At 42.9% G+C, this 18,996-nt stretch overlaps 1 protein-coding gene across 17 annotated transcripts in view; it reads left to right on the forward strand.

The window, feature by feature from the left end:
• The window catches only part of ROR1 (receptor tyrosine kinase like orphan receptor 1), a 353,019-nt gene that overhangs the window by 81,137 nt on the left and 252,886 nt on the right, over positions 1 to 18,996 (forward strand). Inside the window, exon 2 of one of the 17 annotated variants that reach the window (XM_053243362.1) lies at positions 5,815 to 5,950. The exons of the other annotated variants lie outside the window; for them this stretch is intronic. The gene's annotated coding sequence lies outside the window, so the exon portion shown is untranslated. The remainder of the gene's footprint in view (positions 1 to 5,814; positions 5,951 to 18,996) is intronic. 17 annotated transcript variants of the gene reach the window in all.

An 18,996-nucleotide genomic window follows, 5' to 3' on the forward strand; every position in this document is an offset into this window, starting at 1 on the left:
GAGAGAGGGAGCATGGCAAAGCTCTTCAGGGAGGGCCCACAAACCAAAAAAGCCCTGTCTCTAGTCCGCAACAACCGAATCTCTGTTAGTGGCGGGGCCATGAGCAGGGCCTGAGATGCCAAGCAGAGGGCCTTGGCAGATTCATATGTGCGAACGCAGTCCGACAGGTACCCCGGCCCCAAGCCATCTAGAGCTTTAAAGGTCGAGACCAGCACCTTGAATCTAGCCCGGAAGCGGACTGGTAACCAATGAAACTGCCTCAGGGTGGGTGTGATACTCATGAAGTGACTTGCACCCACGAGCATCCTTGCAGCAGCTTTCTGGACCAGCTGAAACTTCCGAACAGTCTTCAAGGGCAGTCCCACACAGAGCACATTGCAGTAGTCCAATCTGGATGTTACCAATGCATGAGTGACTGAAGTCAGGTCCACTAAGTAATGTTCTCCCCATTACAAAGGAGATGAGTCAGTGAAAGGGGTTCTAGCAGTGTACCCATTGAAATTATTGATAGGATTATTGGAGAGTCCGTCCCAGCACGGATATTCTTTCGCACACCTGCATACTCTGATTTTCATCACAATCAGCCTTGCATACAGAAGGCAAAACCCACATTGTCACACCCAGGAAGAACCATAAGTAACAATACATTCTGCACAGGTCCACCCAGACAATTCTAGATAGCAAATCATGACAGTAGGGATGTGCCCCCAAGGCATGTTTTGGGATGTAAATACCCCCAGTTCCATACCCTAGTTTGCTTCTTTAGTCTTGCCACCTGGGACTCTTGTGCTCCATTCGGTATTCCATCTAGCCATCTTCATGCTCCCTCATTTGCTATACTTGGGACTCCATTGGGCACTGCTTTTGCCCCCCTGCACGCTGAAAAGAGCTTGAAATCACTATCTGGATTGAGACTTGTGGCAATCTATCCAGCTTGCCTTGGAATGATAGGAAGCTGGACCCTCGGAGAAACATTTCTCGTGGGCATTTCTCCCTCTATTAACCTCTCCACCCCTCCTGCTTCCCATTACACTGAGGAGCGAGAATCTGCAGTCCAGAAGCCCTGTCATCCAGATCAGCTGAATGTGAGCCTTTTTCTCTCCTTGGCCCCCAGAATTATACCTGCTCCCCTTTTTAAGATCCAACTCCCTCTACATCTCTCTCTCAAGCTTCTTTTCTCTTGCTGGTCTGGGAACTCACACAGACTTTAAGCTAAAACACCTTCTTCTTGTTATTGTTGTTATTGTTATTGTTATTATTTTTATACCACCCTTCCAAAAATGCCTCAGGGCGGTTTACACAGAGAAATAACAAATAAATAAATTACATTTGCTTTACTCTGAAACATATTTTTAATAGACTTGAAGCTAAAAATGCCTCATTGTAGTTAAATTGCTTAGTAACGTATTTTCGTTGCTCTAATCACACCATTCTCTTGCTGTATTCCCCTCTATGAAATAAATTATTCTTTTGATTTGAAACCATAGTTTGACTCAATCCAGTCATTTCTTGAGTCAAAACGTTTGTACAAATTAAAACTGGTGGAGTTGACCCCCTCAAGAGCTAATTCCCCCCAAAGCCCGAACATTGAGATGCTGACCAAGCACCCCAGGGCCAGTTCCATTAATAGCATCCCTAGTGTCCTGCAGATGGCAATCAGTACATTTCATGCTGCTGTTCTTTAGTTTGTTTCTGGCTTTAATTAAGTTTGACTCCTTGCCTCTCAGCTATGTGAAGTGTGGCCAGGCTAATTTTTTTTTAAAGGTGGAAAGCAAGATCTAGAAATCTAAGGCATTATAAGTTACATTATTTTTGATTATAAAAATTGTATCATGCACCCAACAAATACTCATTCTTGTCAGAAAAGAAATACTGATAAGCCAGTTTTCACAATGTGTCAAAATGATGTAAACTGGAATAGTGTTTTTCCAGAATTTAGAGACAAGTAGGAGAAACTTTTAAATATGTTAAGCTCAAACGACGTGATAAATAGATGGTTAGTTCATAAGTCTGGCATGTGCCTGGGATGGTGATTAAAAAGAAAAAAATTGTTTGACAGTCCAAAGCTTTGCAACTTTTGCTTGCTTGACTTAGTGACTCATCCTGCTTCCATATGTTTATTTGCCTCTTTTGCCTGCTTCTGGTTCTTTATTTTTTTCACCCAACACTTCTTTGCATGCAAACCAAACTGGCTGTGAAGCTAATGGGATGAAGGCTTGACTCTGGCACACAATAACTAGATGTTAGATGAGAGTTTCTTAATGGGAGTTTTGTGTGTCTTTTCTTTCTCCACTGGGGGTGCTGATTGGAACTGTGGCATGGAGATAGGATGTTAAGTTCTTGCTCTTAAAAGAAAAGTAGAGTCTTTCTTTTTTATAGAAACGCCCCCCCCCCCCCCAGTAAGCTGTTTGTTGCAGACAAAGCACATACAGACTGAATAGGAAAAAGAAAGTATAACCAGAACAATCTAAAGGGTGTAGTCTTTAGCTTCTTTCCCAAATGCTGAATGCTTAATATTTAATCTTACTTAGTATGTAATATTAAACGCTCACATATTACTACATAGGGGGAGGTTAACCCTTTGCCTGCTCACTGATTTCTGAATGGCAAGTCACTCCCCCTGCAAACTGCTATTAGTACAAAGCGGAGACACACAGGCTTCTGCATATTTCCCCCCTCTAAGTTGAATAGCAATATTGAAGGGGAATGATTTGCATTGGGGAATTGGTGCAACGGCAAAGGAAAAAGCAAAATTGTCATCCACAGCTGTTTTTTAAAACAAGACAGAGGAGTTCCAAACACACAAGTCCTGCATAACAACTAATTGGTCCAGTGCCAAGGCTTCTTCATGCTTCTCTTTGATTATTTGCTCTTTTCTAGCTCCAGCTCCTTAAACCTTCCATTTTTAGCCTACTTTTCTTAAGGAAAGTAAGCTTATGAGATCTTCTGGCTCTGTGTATGTGTGTGTGTGTGTCCATGTATGTGCCCCCTTCCCAAATCAACTTCTCAGTGCCTGGACCAATATGAACCCAGTTGCATACATTTGTAGGGACACATAAGGAAACCTAAACGGCATAGTTTGTGATGATGTCATTCACCCTGATTCAAGATGTTAGATGTGTGAACGTTTGAGGCACAAGTGGGCTAACTTGGGGACCGCCTAACTGATTTGAACCAAATTTGGTGTAGTTGTAGTGAGTGACACAAATACTTCCTATGCTCCCTCTACGGTGCTCATGCACACACCAGCTTCCAGACCCCAGCGCAGGCCTCACCTCTGCTTCCTGGCACCTGGTCCCCAGCACCCCATTTCTCCACTCCACAGCTTGGAATTATTACTGTGCTTTCCCCCTCTTCCCGACTGGGTTGCTGCCATGCCTCTTCCTTCTCTCTGCCCCCTCTGCTGCCAACTGGGCCTCCTCCTCCTCTTGTTCCGGCTGCAGATCTCACAAGATCTCACAAGATCTGTAGCAGCCAGAGGAAGATGGGAGGTGGTGGCGGCAGCTCCTCCCAGCGGCTCCCCCCAGCAGCCTAGACAGACAAAGCCCAGAGAGACCTGGCAGGGGGGAGGAGAATGGGAGGCAGCAGTAGCTCCCCCTGTGCCTGCAGATGGAGCAGCCAGAGGAGGACGGGAAGGGGGAGGATGGGAGATGGCGGTAGCTCCCCAGCGGCTCCCCCCACCAGCAGTGCCCAGAGAGACTGGTGGTGGGGGTGGGAGGAGGTCAGGAGGCAGTGGCAGCTCCCCCTCTGCAGGGAAAAAAGGATTAAAAAGTAATTTGTGTCTGTGTGTGTTTGTGGGGGGGCGGGGGAGAGGGAGAGAGTTATGTGTGCACACTGACTTGTTGCTGCTGCCCAGGACAATACTCTTTCCACTCGCTGATTTTAAAAATTAGAGGGAACACTGGATACCTCAACAGTGTGGTTTGGGATGATGTCATCCACCCCAATTCAGGATGGCAGACATGCACAAATGTTTCAGGTACAAGAGGATGTTAATGATAATGCTCCTGGGAGAATTGGCAAACACTTCCTGACTATTTTAGGGCTTGTGTGGGAAACTAGCAAGTTTAGATGGAGTAGCTAATTTTCAAATCAATTTGTGCAAAGCTTTGGTCTTGGAAATGACTCACAGAGAATTGAAGTGCAACAAAGAATCGGCTACTCCATCTAAACTTGCTTTTAAGGTTTAGGGGTACAGGAAAGAAATCTTTATTAGCAAGCAACACAATAACTAATGAAGCTAATCAGGCTAATAATATTAAGAGTATTAAATTGAAGCTCATGAAGAGGCGTTTTGGCTTGATATCTGAATTAAATCCACTCAAGGCTGACGAGAGAAATGGTCTTAGAAAACAGCTTTGGATTTAAGGAGAGCAGAAGAAGATGGGTGCCAGAAGCATAGATTAGTTATATCCAATCCATCTGGTGGGGTGTGTGGACCCTTGTTGCTCAACTAATATCAAAGGACCTCTATTCTCTGGGACAGGTGGGAAGGCAGGAGCAGGGACTGAAGTGCCACATGAGGCTCAAAGAAAAATCCAAAAAAGAAAAATCCAAAGAGGTTCTGATCTCAGAAGACTAGTATTTGGAGGCAGCCTAGTGTGCTGCATAGATCGGGCTTGGAAGCAGGCCCGATATGGAGCGACAAACGGGATGGGAACGAGAGTCTAGGCACAGCAAGATGGTGTAGCTAATTCCCAAACACACGGACATTCAACTGGTGAATCCAGGGAAGACACACATGGTTTGGTGGTCTAAGGGCTAAAATAGGCAGCATCTTGTCCTGAGGTGGAATGCTGACCACACCTTTTTGTTGGAAAGGATGACAATGGTAATGAACAAAGGAATACATTGTGTCTGGTTCAAACTTTGCTGGTGTGCTCTACCAGCACAATGAGGTGGATAGGGTAAGAAACCTGTGAAGGGTGGAATGAAATGGGCACATCAGAGTTTATCTCATGGTCAGGAAGGACCTTGGGAGTGCCTAGGAATGTTTTAACAAGCTTGCTTCTTGTGCCCCGAACCAGCCATTAACACGTTTGTTAGGGAAGGAGATGAGCCTGTTACCTCTTATCTAGCCCTTCCTGCGAAGGAGATAAGCTGTGCCAACATACAAGATGAGCATTTGGCTGGTTCTTTAGAAGAGTAGTACTTAATTAACTCATGTCTACTTCGGCTTCCTCACTTGAGTTGCAATCAGGGAGGCAAGCAGAGGGATATTCCTCCTTAAGTTGCAAGTTGCACTTGACCTTGAGCCACCTTTCCCATGCTACGTGCCAAGTGACATATTCATGAGTTAGCTCATGTGAACCAAATGGTGAACTCATGATCCTGTGGGCTCAGAGAGGCAAAATTGAAACTACAAGCCTGTAGCTCCAAATCAGGTGTTTGGGGTGCTCCTGGGATCCTCCCAAACAGGCTTTCTGGGTAACAAAGGTTAACTTGTGGACTACCTAACCGATTTAACTAAATTTGCTACAACTATAGGGACACATAGGGACACTTCAATGGTGATGTTTGTGGTGATGTCATCCATTCAAGATGATGGATGAATGAACAGGAGGCACAAGAGGGAACCAATTTGGACCAAATCTTGTACAGTTGTAGGGACACCTCAAAGGCATAGCTGGTGGTGATGTCATCCACCCTGATTCAAGATGGCAGACACATGAACATTTGAGGCACAAATGGACTAACCTTTGAACTGCCTAACCGATTTGGACAAAATTTAGTAGGAATAGTGAAAGGAAAGTAGGCAGATTTAGTTCTTACCAGAAGTTCATATTTTATCATCTAACTTCTGCCTTTGTTTAGGACTTGCCAACCATTGTGAATGTCTGTTTATAGCTGATTGTCTTGGCTCCCAAGACTCAATACAGGAAAATGGCAACAGAAAATAAGTCGTGAAAGTAAAAACAGCAAATGTAACTTCCTATTGTATCAGGGAAAGGTAAGATGTTGAAAACTGAATTATCTTGAGCCACTTTTTGTTTATGAATGATGTGTTCCCACTATACCTCACACGCATTTAGATCTTCCAAGGAGGTTCTTTTTAAAACGTGGTGTTACCTGAAGACAGGTGCCTGAAGACAGGTGATGTTACCTGAGACAGGTGCCTGTCTTGGTGGCTGTCCCCTCATAAGCCCAGGCATCATAAAATGTAGGGATGCTGCATTTGCTTACAGTGTTGCTGAGAACACCCTCTGAAGCCCAACCCCCACACTGATGTGCTTACTCCTCACTTCTCACGGTTATACTGTTTGTCTCTGCAGACAAACGCTGTAACTACGGGATGTGGGGGTGGAGCTTCTGGGCCCATCAGCTTGAGAGCCTGGTTTTGGGGTACACTTTTTATAATGCCTGAATAGGGCAACCATGATGCTTTCTCAGAAGGCCTGGCAGGCTCATTCTGCTGATTTCTAGAAATCAGTTGAAGATTTGCCTGGTTAGATAGTCCTTTTTTTGCTTAAGCTAGATTACTGTGATTTTTACTCATTTTGTTTCTTAACTTCTTTGTGCTTGATGGTTGTAATTTTCTTGTATAGTTTTAAATTTGTTTAGGCAGCACTAAGATCCTATGGTGTTCTAAGTCAGAATAGAGAAATTCTGAAATATATAAAGGTTTTCTTTACTCTGTAGTGACTCTGAATATTGTTCCTTTCTATTGAGGCAGAAATATTTGAATTTGGCTGTGATTTGCTCATATCAGTCAGTTTACATCATGTCATCTAATTACACCATTAGCTACGTTTTGTTCAGCTTGGCAGAAAGTTTTGTGTTAAGTGATTTATGCTGGCAAAAGAGAAGATTAAACAGTGTAATGAAAGGCATCATCTTAACTGTCTAACATCTCTCAAGCTTTGGGATAAAATGACAAACTAGTTTACCAGATATATGGTACTGCAGCTGCTTGGCAGCACACCACAAGGCTTGCTACTGGGTCTTGGTCTATCATTTCAGAATGGAATTTAGCTGCAGATTCACCATCTTGGATGTGGCATCTTTTTTGTTCTCGCAGTTGAGCTTTGGGCACATGTAGCTGCCCTCTCCATTTCATTATTATTAATCATTTTTCTAATACTAATTTTCCCGCTTCACAGTGTGAACTATATGCCTTTCTGTGGTCCATTCACCTGTTTATCCCTGACTGATGGGTCATGCATATACATATAACAATATGCCCTTAGAAAAGACGGGTCATGCATAGAACAATATGCCCTTAGAAAAGAAGGGGGGGAAATGGGTTCCAGGAGGGATAACCAGTAACAAAGAGCAAAACTATTGGGTCCCAAAGAGTAGAACTATTATGAAGGGAATTATGGACACTGTTTCCAACTTAATATTAGAATTAATTATATTGGTAGTGAGCTACCCAGAGAACAATTTGTTATGGGGTGGCTAACAAATAAAGTTTGTTGTTAATAATAATAATAGTAATAATAATTAATAATTACAATAAGCAGAGGTAGAGAAGCCACTGAGGAAGACTGTATAGTTGAAACACTTCTGGTGGTTATTTGCTATTGGTTATATTCTGAACATACTGTATCTGATGATCCTGGAAGGAATTGAATGGAGAAACTACATGTAGTTCTGCTGAAACGTTGAAAATAGTTGATCTATATCAGGATTACAGTACCTCTCAAGCTCAGGATTATTGAATTTGAATGATTATTAATAAATAGATTACATATGTATTATTGACTCTTGATTCTTTTGTAACAATTGATTTCAGGTTTTGGTTCAAATATAAATGCTTCTGTTTTTTCTTGGACCAAAACTTCTCACAGCTTTGAATGATCACTGCCAAACAGAAGAAGCTGCATTGTTCTTTCCAACTAGATGTACAAACAACAGTAATGTGGGCACTCAGACGAAACACATTCCTGCCATTAGTGGGGAATGAAAAAGTTCATTAAATGAATCAATTAGCCATTGTTTGCTATTCTGATTCATATGTGTATTCATTTTGATACAGATCATGGATTTGATTACTTCAGAACTTGGCCAGGGAGGTTCTACAACCAGTACATGTTCCTCATTCATTAACTCAAATAATTAAGGGGGCCGGTCTTTGGTGCTGGGCCTTCAGTGTTGGTCTGAGGGCTGGGGAAGACTATGCTCTTGTATGATTGTACAAGAAGCTGAAGCTGCTGTTGAGAGCTTCTATTGTGGAGTCTTGGATGAAATCAATCTACTATGTGTCTGGAGATGGGGAGACGGGGGAGTGTCCATTGACTGTGAGACAGTTATTTCGGTGGTGTTGGGGAATAGAAGAAGTAACATTGCCAGGTCAGCAGGCTGTTACAGGGGAAGGGAAAAATCTAATAGCTGTTTCCCTTTCCGGCTGTCTTGCTGGCTCTTTGACCTCGTGGAGCAGTGCCCACCACCCACAGTACCTGACCTTGCTCCTCTGTAACATCAGATCAGTCCAGAATAAATCAGAAATCATCCATGATCTGATTACGGATGAAGGGCTGACCTGGTATGTATCACAGCGACTGGGGGAGGCTGGTAGCCAGTCTGATCCCAGCTTCTTCCTCCAGAGTACTCTGCTGAGCAGCAAGTGAGGTGACATGGGCTGGAAGGTAGAGTGGTTGTGGTCCAGGATTGCTGTGAAAGTATCTGGTCATATCACATGTGTGTACTTAAGTCTGGGTACCAGGGAAACACTGGGATGTCTGTTGGGTGTACTGCTCACTCCGCTGCCCAACAGAGTCCCTAACTGAGCTCATAGACTTGGTTGCAGAGTTGGTGTTGGAATCCCCTAGATTTGTGGTGGTGAGGGACTTCATCGCTCACTTTGGGAATGATTTGTCTGGGGCAGCTCAGGAGTTCATAGTGGCCATTACAGCTATGGGCCTATACCAAGAGGTCTCAGGACTGACACAAGAGGTCTCAGGCCTATACCAAGAGGTCTCAGGACTTGTCTCACACTTGATCTGCTGTTTTATTTTGATCAGGGTGGTGTTCCATGGGTAGGGACTCCTGTGATTTCCCCATTGTCATGGATGGACAACCAACTGGTTAAAGTTGGACTCACACTCAGATCTCACCTCTGCAGGGTTGAGGGCCTATGAGGATGGTCCACCATAGAAGGTTATTGGATCCAGTAGAATTCCAAGAAGCCTTGGAAGGAATCAGTGTTGGCTCTGCCAGTGATCCTGTTGATGCCCTGGTGGAGAATTGGAACAGTCAACTCACCAGGGCAGTAGACATGATCGCTCCTAAGCATCCTTTCCAACCCACTTCAAAACTGGCCCCTTGGAATACGGAAGATCTATGGGATCTGAAGCAGCAAGGTAGATGACTGGAGTGCAAGTGGAGAAGGACATTTGATGACCTATGCTCAGGCAGTGTGTGTGGCAAATAAATGATTTTCTGTCCCTATTGTATCCACACGCTCACATCCAGTGGAGTTGTTCACGGTTGTAAGGGGGTTAGTACATAGCCCTCCTTCCCTGAATCAGAATTTGGAACTATCAGTTACCCACTGTAACATTTTAATGAGTTCTTTATGGAAAAAATCTCTTGTATTAGGGCCAACTTAAACTCAGACCCAACAATTACTGAAGTGTCTGATGCAGAAGTGTCCAGCAACTCCTCTTATGTGCTTAGAGGAGTTCGAGTATCTGCGACTGGGAAATTGTGTTAGGTCTCACCAACCACGACCTGAGTATCCGTGGTTTAGTGAGATTTTGGGGGAAAAATTTGGGGTTTGGGTGGGATTTCAGGGGTTAGGAGGTATTTCCAGGGATCGGGATGATTTCTGGGGGTCAGGAGGTGGTTTCTGGGGATCAGGGGGCCATTTCTGGGGGTCAGGGATGGTGTTTTCTATTTTTAATTCCCCCCCCCAGTCTTTTCCCAACCATGATTCCCCTAACCCCATTTGCCATTGATTTTAATGGCTCTCCAACTGCGAATTCTTCAGTCATGAGGTTTTCCAGGAACTGAACCCTCGTGACTGGAGAAGGACGACTGTATGAACTTTTGTATGGTGTCCCCCAGGGCTCCATACTGTCTCCAATGCTTTGTAACATCTATGTGAAACTTCTGGGAGAGATCATCAGAAGATTTGATGGAGGATGTTATCAGTATGCGGATGACAACCAAATCTATTTCTCCATGTCAGCATCATCAGGAGAAGGCATAACCTCTCGAAATGCCTGCCTGGGGGCAGTAATGGGCTGGATGAGGGATAACAAACTGAGACTGAATCTAGATAACACAGAAGTACTTATTGTGTGGGATTGGAACTTGGGAGACTATAAGAAATGAGCCATAAAATGGCTCCTTCTGAGAAAATGGCTGCTAGGAATGACCTTCATGGTCAATTCTGGCCCTCTAGGAATCACAGACACATGGGTTTTAACCCTTTCATATCTGTGAATATGAAATTGAGTGTCAATTATGAATGAATGAATGAATGAATGAATGAATTAGACACTCGCAAATATGCAAGATCATGGATACAGAGTCGGTATATAACAAGGTTTGCCTGTACATGTAAAAAGAGAAAAATAGGAATGCAAACTAATGCTGCACTAGCAGAACTGTTTCCCCCCCCATTGCACAAGTGGAGAGAGCAGTTTTTGCCAAGGTTACAGGACCCCAGGAATGTATTTTTCAGTTGCAGATGGAATGAAGGATTGGCTAAAATCGCTGCTTTCCCTCACATAAAGGAAAGCACTGTTCCAGCAGCGCAATATTAGTCTGGATATTGAACAATAACATTAACTGGATCAGAAGTGGCTTGTGTGATCCAGTTTAACAAAATTGTTTGTATTTTTGTGTTATTCAAAAATCAAGATTAAATGTTCTTGAGCGGGAGAGAGTGCATGCACTAGGGATATGCATGAACCTGATTGGAAGCCCTTTTATGGGCCTCCAAACAGGTTCGAACACTGGGCCGGGGGGAGAGGGGAGTGGGTTGAAGTTTGAAGCCGGGGGGTGTCACTTTAAGGGCGGGGGATGGTGCACTTATCGTCTGATGTGCATGTGCACATGTGTGATGTGCACACGCACATCTGGTACTTCCAGCCACTTCTGGCAGAAGAGGGGGAAGGGGCAGCAGGGAGATACACTGCTGCCCCGAAGGCTTTTCTGAAAAATGAGTGCCGGTGGGGGGAGGGGTAAGTGCACCCTTAAAGTGGCACCCCCCACCCCCTTGAGCCACCCCTGCCCAATTCTGTGCACATCCCTAACGTGCACGTACTTGTGTGGCAGATAGCAAGTGAATTTTATCTCGCATGTACCTGTACATATCTGTGCTGCTTAGCCCTGATTACTAAGCACATTCCCAAAGCATTAATAATTTATGAATGAGGCATTCTGTGTATCAGGAGTATACACAATTAAAGCATATATATAAAGATCTACCTCTTGACTATAAAGATACTATGTTTTAAACTGAATATTTCAAAAGCCTTTGGCAGCTTTAAGCATACTAGCAAGCTCACATGTGAATATTTTCTTGTGACAAATGTCAGCAAATATGTCAACTAGTAATAACCACCTTTAATATATTTTCAAAGACACAAGCCAAAAAACACACCACACAATTGTTTTTTATCCAGTGTAATGTTGCTTTCCCACTTGACAGGCTCTTGAAATTTCAGCATCAGGTCATGAAGTCTTTTGCTCCAAATGCTAAAGCTTGGGAAGTGCAGATAAAACGCATAATCAAGTTTAGAATTTAACCCCAAACACCTGATCAGTATGATTGCACTAGCTTTAGAAACGACGATGTGATCGGCGAAGGGGAAAGGGAACGTTGTTTTATTCCTTTTTATTCTTACTGTAACTTTGTGGGGGAGAGAGAGTTCAAAGCTTAAAGCTAGTACATACTGTCAGTGGCTTTTCTGACTGAGCCCCCCAAAACAGTAGCTAATTGGTAGCTAGCTGAGCTGGCAAACTTAGTTAATGTCTCATTAGCGGGCCTTTATACAGAACAGTTAATTGTCCAAGGGATAGATGAATCTGCTTCTGTTCTGTGCAGTAACACTGAGGTTTCCACATACCAGTGAATTCAAAAGAAATGACAGAAAACCATCAGCTCTTTTCTTACTCTAATATATTTGGAGGACTAAAAACCAACCTTTTTGACTGCAATCATAAAGTCATACATAAAGTTATACATGTCAATTCTCCTGCCTTGGAGATTGAAACGAGGTAATTCATCCTCCAAAACCGTTCTCCTTCGCGTGAACACTTGGCTGCTGTCCTAGGGCCTCACTGGACTCAGGAGTGTCTTCCAGCCTTCTGCCCCCTCACCATTGGTCCTTGCCTCACTAAATAGAGCCTGAAATGCTATATGGCACTCCCAGTGGGAGGAGCAGCTTTTGTCTTAAAAGAGTGCTTGTGCTCATGGCAACCCCGACACTCTACCTATCTCCAACTCCCCAGCTCCACCCCCAATCACCCAATTGGCCCTGCAGCTGCCAAGTGTACTACCACTCATGGAGCCGTGTTTGCTGTAGATCCCTAGCTGTGTTGGGGATTGGACTCCAGCACAGGGGCAGGGACTGCTCATGTCCTCACCCGCGTCAGTATGGACCCCTGGGTTGCTCCCCCACCCCTGGCCATTAGTTTCTCTCTAGTTTCTTCCCCAACAAAACAGCACATCTTGCTCGTGGAATTTTGCTTCAGCAAAAGTCTCCTGGAATTCAGGGGTTTTGATGTCAAAATTTATTTATTCTGTCTATGTATATTTTTGTACAGGCTGCAATTTTTCAATGGTCTCTGCCTCTCTAAGCGCCCGTAGTGACTGACTCCATCTCTCCAAGCTGCTGTTTGTGGTGATAGCTCCCAAGGGTCTGGCAAAAACAACAACAACAAATGTAGCTCCCAGAAACCTTCAGTTTGTTCACCCCTGGTTATTATTGGAGCAATTTTAGGACCCAAAGGTGCTCTTCCACATGTAGAAGATGGCTGCTCACAAGGGTAAAGTGAAACATGATTGAAGGTGATGATGCAAGCATAGTTGTTCAGTGTAGCTATAGAAGTATTATAGCATTGCTCGATCATTTCAGGAACCACACTATGGTTCTGATTCTCACTGTTGTTTGGATCCTAACCATGTGCTTCCATCAGACTACATTAAAAGTATGCTTGGGCATGAAATCCATCTTTCAGAATTTCTTTAATGTTACAGATTAAATCAAGTTTAGTTAAGGTTATTAACACCGCTCTGTATTCCTCAGAGGAAAAAGCAGGATATAAATGGAAGAATAAATAAATAAAGACCCACTGATTTCAGGTGCGGTGACAAATGGAAAAGCGGTCAAGGCTCCTGTATCTTGAATAGTTGTTTAGAAAAGGGCATTGTGTAGGTGCAGCTTTTCTCACCCCAAATGACAATTTGCAGCTGACAAATGGTGCAGGAGCCCTGTCATCCTCTGTATTCAGCCTCCTTGGGTTTCAGTGGAACTTATTTTCATGCAGTGTTATGGCTGACTTAGTGGTCCATCATGGATAGTTAGATATAACTGTCATGTCCTGCTTGTGAACCTTCCTGAAAGATCTGACTGACTATTCTTAGTTGACAGGATACAGTCAGAAGTGACTTAGAATGTCTGTTTATTTATTTATTTAACATATTTATACTGCCCAAAACCTACATCTCTGGGCGGTATACAACAAAAAATGACAACAGAAAAGTTAAAATGTTAGTTAAAACAAATAAATGACAACAGACAAATTAAAACATTACAACAATTTAAAACCTTAAAACAATATTTTAAAACAATGTTAAAACTATTAAAACAGTATTTAATTAAAAGCCTGGGTGGACAAAAGTGTCTTTAAAGATTTTTTTAAAAATTGTCAGAGATGGGGAGGCTCTTTTTGCAGCAGGGAATGCATTCCAAAACTTTGGGGCAGCAAAGAGAAGGCCCATCCTTGTACAGTGAAAGGTGAGAGCATCTTGAGTTAGAGACTTCTAAACAAACAGACTTCATGCTTTTGCTTGTCTTTTTTTTTTTTTAATTGCATATAGGAAGGAATGGCTTTTTCAAGATGAAATATATAGGATTTCATAAAACATGCAGACTGAAAATTGTGTGCTTTTGGGTGGCTGTATTGGGAAGTATGTTTGTGTATGACTATTAAGATGCCTTTCTATTCAAAAACCATATTAATTTCTCTTCTGAGAGTTAATTATTCAATATAGCTGTCATACAAATTAAGAAAAGATTTCTTCCCACATAGTCAAGATATTTTTACAGGGCTTTCCCCCCGCTTTTCCTTTCCTTTTGGGCCAGATAATATTAAACAAGCTTCCAAAGATGGGGAAATGCCATCTTTAAACAAGTACCATGTGTTGCAAAAGCCAGTGTGTTACCCACACATCACTGTTGTGTGTAACAAACACAAGTCTGCACATGCCACTGTATTCCATTTTAAAGGGTATCCTTTTCTTTTATATGGTAAAGTCAAAATAAGTTGATTTCTGTAATGAATGTGTTTATGCTAGGCACTTATTTAATGGATAGATGGTTAACATATTCTGATTCAAATAATCTTCAAGACTTTTTCAGGAGTTGCAATCTGTATGCGTGTCGGAACATTCGTTAGAATAGTTCAGCATAGTCAATTCATCACATGTGGATTTAACCAAGGCACCCCCCCCCCCCAAAAAAAAAAGAATATAGTTGTGAGAATGATTTCTAAGTGCTTTCTTATGTCTATTTTGGTCTTCAGAAGTAATGGTGCCAGTACTTTTCTCCCTATTTCACAAAAGAAGAAAGCCACCATGAGCAGCAAACTGAGCATTATACACTCTGCCATTCTGAGAACAGAACAAGAGTTCTTCAAACTATTCCTGTTGCTGCTTCCCCTCTGTGTAAGCTATACACCATACAGCCCTTATTTCCAGTGGCTTTAAAATTGCACAACACCCTTATGCAATTTCAACATTTCCTCAAGTATGGGCCATTAGGAAGATGCTGCAACCTGCATTGTACTCTACAAACGTGGAAGCCTCTGCTGTATGTCAGCTACTGGCACCTGCAGATACCTCCAGAGAAGAATACCTCCCTGCTTCTCTGAGGGAGGGCAGGATGCTCCACTATGGGGTGGAGATTGCCTTAGTCAGCCTGATGGATGATTTCCACTTGGGAATTGGAAGTGTGACTCTGTTGATCCTTTTGGATTTCTCAGCAGCTTTCGATACTATCAACCAAAGTGTCCTTCTGGAGCGTCTGAGGGGTTTGGGAGTGGAAGGCACTGCTTTGCAGTGGTTCCGTTCCTACCTCTTGGGCAGGTACTAGATAGTGTCCCTTGGAGACTGTTGATCTTCAAAATCTGAACCTTTGCATGTTGTCCCTCAGAGACAACAGGGCTCCATATTGTCTCTGATGTTCTAAATGAAACCGTTGGGAAAAATCATCATGAGATTTGGTGCAGGGTGCTAGCAGTATGCTGATGATGCACAAATATGTTTCTCCATGTCAGCATCACGGGGAGAAGGCATAACCTCCCTGGACATGGTGATGGGCTGTAGAGAAATCACAAACTGAGGCTGAATCCAAAAAAGACGGAAGAATTCATTGTGTGGGGTAAGGACTCAGGAGATGAGTTTGATCTGCTTGTTCTGGATGTGATCACATCTTTCCCAGAAGAAACAGGTGCACAGTCTGTGGGTGCTTATGGATCCAAGCCTCTCCCTGGTGTCCCAGGTTGAGGCGGTGGCCAGAAGTGCCTTCTATCAGCTTTGGCTGATACACCAGCTGTGTCCGTTTCTTGAGATAAACAACCTCAGAATATTGGTCCATATGGTGGTAACCTCCAGACTGGACTACTGCAATACACACTATGTGGGGCTGCCTTTGTATGTAGTCCATAAACTACAGTTGGTCCAGAATGCAGCAGCCAGGTTGGTCTCTGAGTAATCTCAGGGAGACCATATTATTCCCATGCTGAAAGAGCTACACTGGCTGCCAGTAGGTTTCCAGGAAAAATACAAGGTTCTAGGTATACCCTATAAAGCCCTAAAATGCTTGGGCCCTGGGTAAGAAGAGAATGCCTTCTTTGTCTTGAACACCTTTGCCCATCAAGATAATCATGAGAGCAGTTGCCACCGTCTGCAGTTGCCACCGGGCTCATCTGATGGCTACTTGGGGGCAGGTGTTGTCCGCTGCTGCCCTGAAGCTTTGGAATGCTCTCATTGCTGAAATAAGAGCCTCCCCTTCTCTGACAACTTCTAAAAAGTTTTTAAGGACACATATGTTGACCTAGACTTTTAATAAAATACTGTTTTAATAGTTTTAACATTGTTTTAAAATTTTAAATTGTTGTAATGTTTTTAATGTTTTCTGTTGTCATTTATTTTGTTTCATTGTAAACTGCCCAGAGACGTAAGTTTGGGGCAGTATAAAAATATGTTAAATAAATAAAATAAAAAGAAATCAGGGGCATATGATTTATTAGCCTTATTCACATGTATATGTGAGGAAGTGCAGGTGCTGAAGGGTTTAGAAATGTAGGGCAAAACACATAAAACATTTCTTCTGGGGAAATAAAAAATGCAAAAATAGGGCCAAGAGACAAGACTGTGGCTTGAATCTTGAAAGGTGTCCCAGTCATCCATAACTTGAATGGTTGCTGCTTTGCCCTAAGATGATTTTTAAAAGTTTCATGAAAAAAACAACACATGCCTATTTAATTATATAAAACCAAGATGCTTTATTAAAAGAAAGTGTAGCCTCAAGCTGGTAGACATTTTCTCTTGTCACTCAAACTTAGCACAGTAAAACATTTTTCTTTCCCATCAAACAGCTGTATGTGTTATACCTGACCTGTTTTAACATGGCTGGTTTTACTTAGGCACTGAAAAGGAACAAATGCTTTTCATCATCTGATGCCATTTGCAGGCATGAAAATTGGGTTGCTGAGGAGAAAAAAAAGGGGAAGAAAGAGGTTTCCAAAATAGAACTCTGGAACAATGTTTGGAACTTTGGAATGATGTTTATTTTAATGAATTATTTGAAGGAGTTCGGCACTGTTTACTTTCTTGAACACTCACTGGTTTCTCCATCTTTATAAAGTAATGCCAAACATTTGGCATAATTGCACAGGATCTTGTTTTAATCTTGTGTTCACACCAAACTTTCAATAAACTGCTTTTTCCAGTTCAAGCACCAAAGATATGAGAGACTACAAAAATGTATTCCGCTCCTGGCTAATTGTGCTTCATCTGAAAGAAAAGCAAATTATGAGAAATGTTGGTGGGTTTTTTTACCTACAGTCTAGATTTTGACACATTTATTATATTATATTGACATTTATTATATTCTCTTGTCAGCTTTGCAGAAAGTAGTGCTTTTGTTATGTATTGGATTGGGTGGCCTTGTACATGCCAAAAGCAAATGTTATGATCATAAACTGGCAAGACTAGTTTATATTACTTGATTGCATTTCATTTAAATAGCAATATATGAACCAGATAACCTTGCAACTTGCACCCAGGTACACATTTTCACCTCTGAGTACTTCAAGGATCTTTCTGAGGAAATCTTTATAAGAGTAAGTGTCTTTATAAATATGAGTGTCTTTATAAATGTATTTCTATAGGGCTGCTTCTCACTTTACATCCCTTGCTGACAACCTGTTTTCAACAGGGGTCACATTTTGAGCTGGGAAGATGCTGAAGGGCTAGTACTATTTTATTTATGTATTTATTTATTTGATTTATTTACTGCCCTTCCAAAGGTGGCTCAGGGCAGGTTACATTAAAATAAAAAATATAAAACAATTGAAATAAAAACCCAATTAAAAGTGATTACAATTACAATTAAAGCTATATATGGTTAAAGCCAAGTTTAAAAGATGGGTCTTTAAGGCTCTCCTGAAGGCCTCCAAGGAAGACAGTCCTCTTATATCTATGGGGTGTGTGTGTTCCACAACCTAGGGGCGACAACAGAGAAGGTCCTCTCTCAGGTCACCACCAGATGAACCAGTAGCACCCCTCCTGGTGATCTCAAGAGCAGTGGGGATCTTGTAGAGAAATACATTCCCTCAGGTAACCCGAACCTAAGCCATTCAGGGCTTTAAAGGTAATAAGCAGCTCTTTGTACTTTGCCCAGAAACATATTGGCCGCCAGTAGGGGTATGCACGGAACCAGCTGGTCCATTGGGTTTGAGTCTGAACTGGACCCAAACCGGACTGGGCCAGCTCAATCTGGCACCCCCTTGACCAACACCACCCCGGTCTGGTCCAGGGAGTTTGAGAGTTGTTTTTAACTTACCTCCTCCAGGGGAGTTGTCAGAGGCGGCGAGGGGGATGTCCAGAGAAGTTCCCCCTCCCCCTGCCGGCCTCCCTTATTCCATTAATTGGCGGTTTGCGCCTGTGCAATAGGCCTTTGCGTGGCCTGGGTCATGTAATAAGGGAGGCTGGTGGGGGGACGGGGAACCACCATGGACCACCACTACTGCCACCTCGGACAACTCCCCTGGAGGGGGGAAAGTTTAAAAATAAAATATTTTTGTAAAAAACACTCATGAACCTGGGTGTGTGTGTGTGTTGGTCCAGGGTTGGACTGAACAGGGGTTGGTTCGGTTATAACCTGAAAAGTCGAACCAAACCAGTTCAGCATCAAACCTGTTTGCACATCCCTGGCAGCCAGTGCAACTGTTTGAGAAAATGTGGCAGCCAGAGACCAATCTGGCTGCCACATTTTGAACTAACTGAAGTTTCTAAATTCCATACAAAGGTAGCCCTACATAGAGTGCATTGCAGTAGTCCAACCTGGAGGCTACCAGCTGGTACATCACAGTTTTCAGGTCATTCTCAAGAAATGGGTGGAGTTGTCGAATCAATTGCAGCTGGCAAAAAGCTCTCCTGGCCACAGCCTCAACTTAAGGCACCAGCGCGCTTTCCAGATTAGACCCTGCAGCAGTGTCACGATGTATCTCTGAAGTGTGCTTCCACACTTCCTGTGTTGTGACACAGCCATTCCTACACTGACAGCAGGGTGCTGTTCATATTTTCAATGCCTT

The sequence above is a fragment of the Hemicordylus capensis genome, chromosome 4 (assembly GCF_027244095.1).
Source record: "Hemicordylus capensis ecotype Gifberg chromosome 4, rHemCap1.1.pri, whole genome shotgun sequence".
Classification (NCBI taxonomy): Eukaryota; Metazoa; Chordata; class Lepidosauria; order Squamata; family Cordylidae; genus Hemicordylus; species Hemicordylus capensis.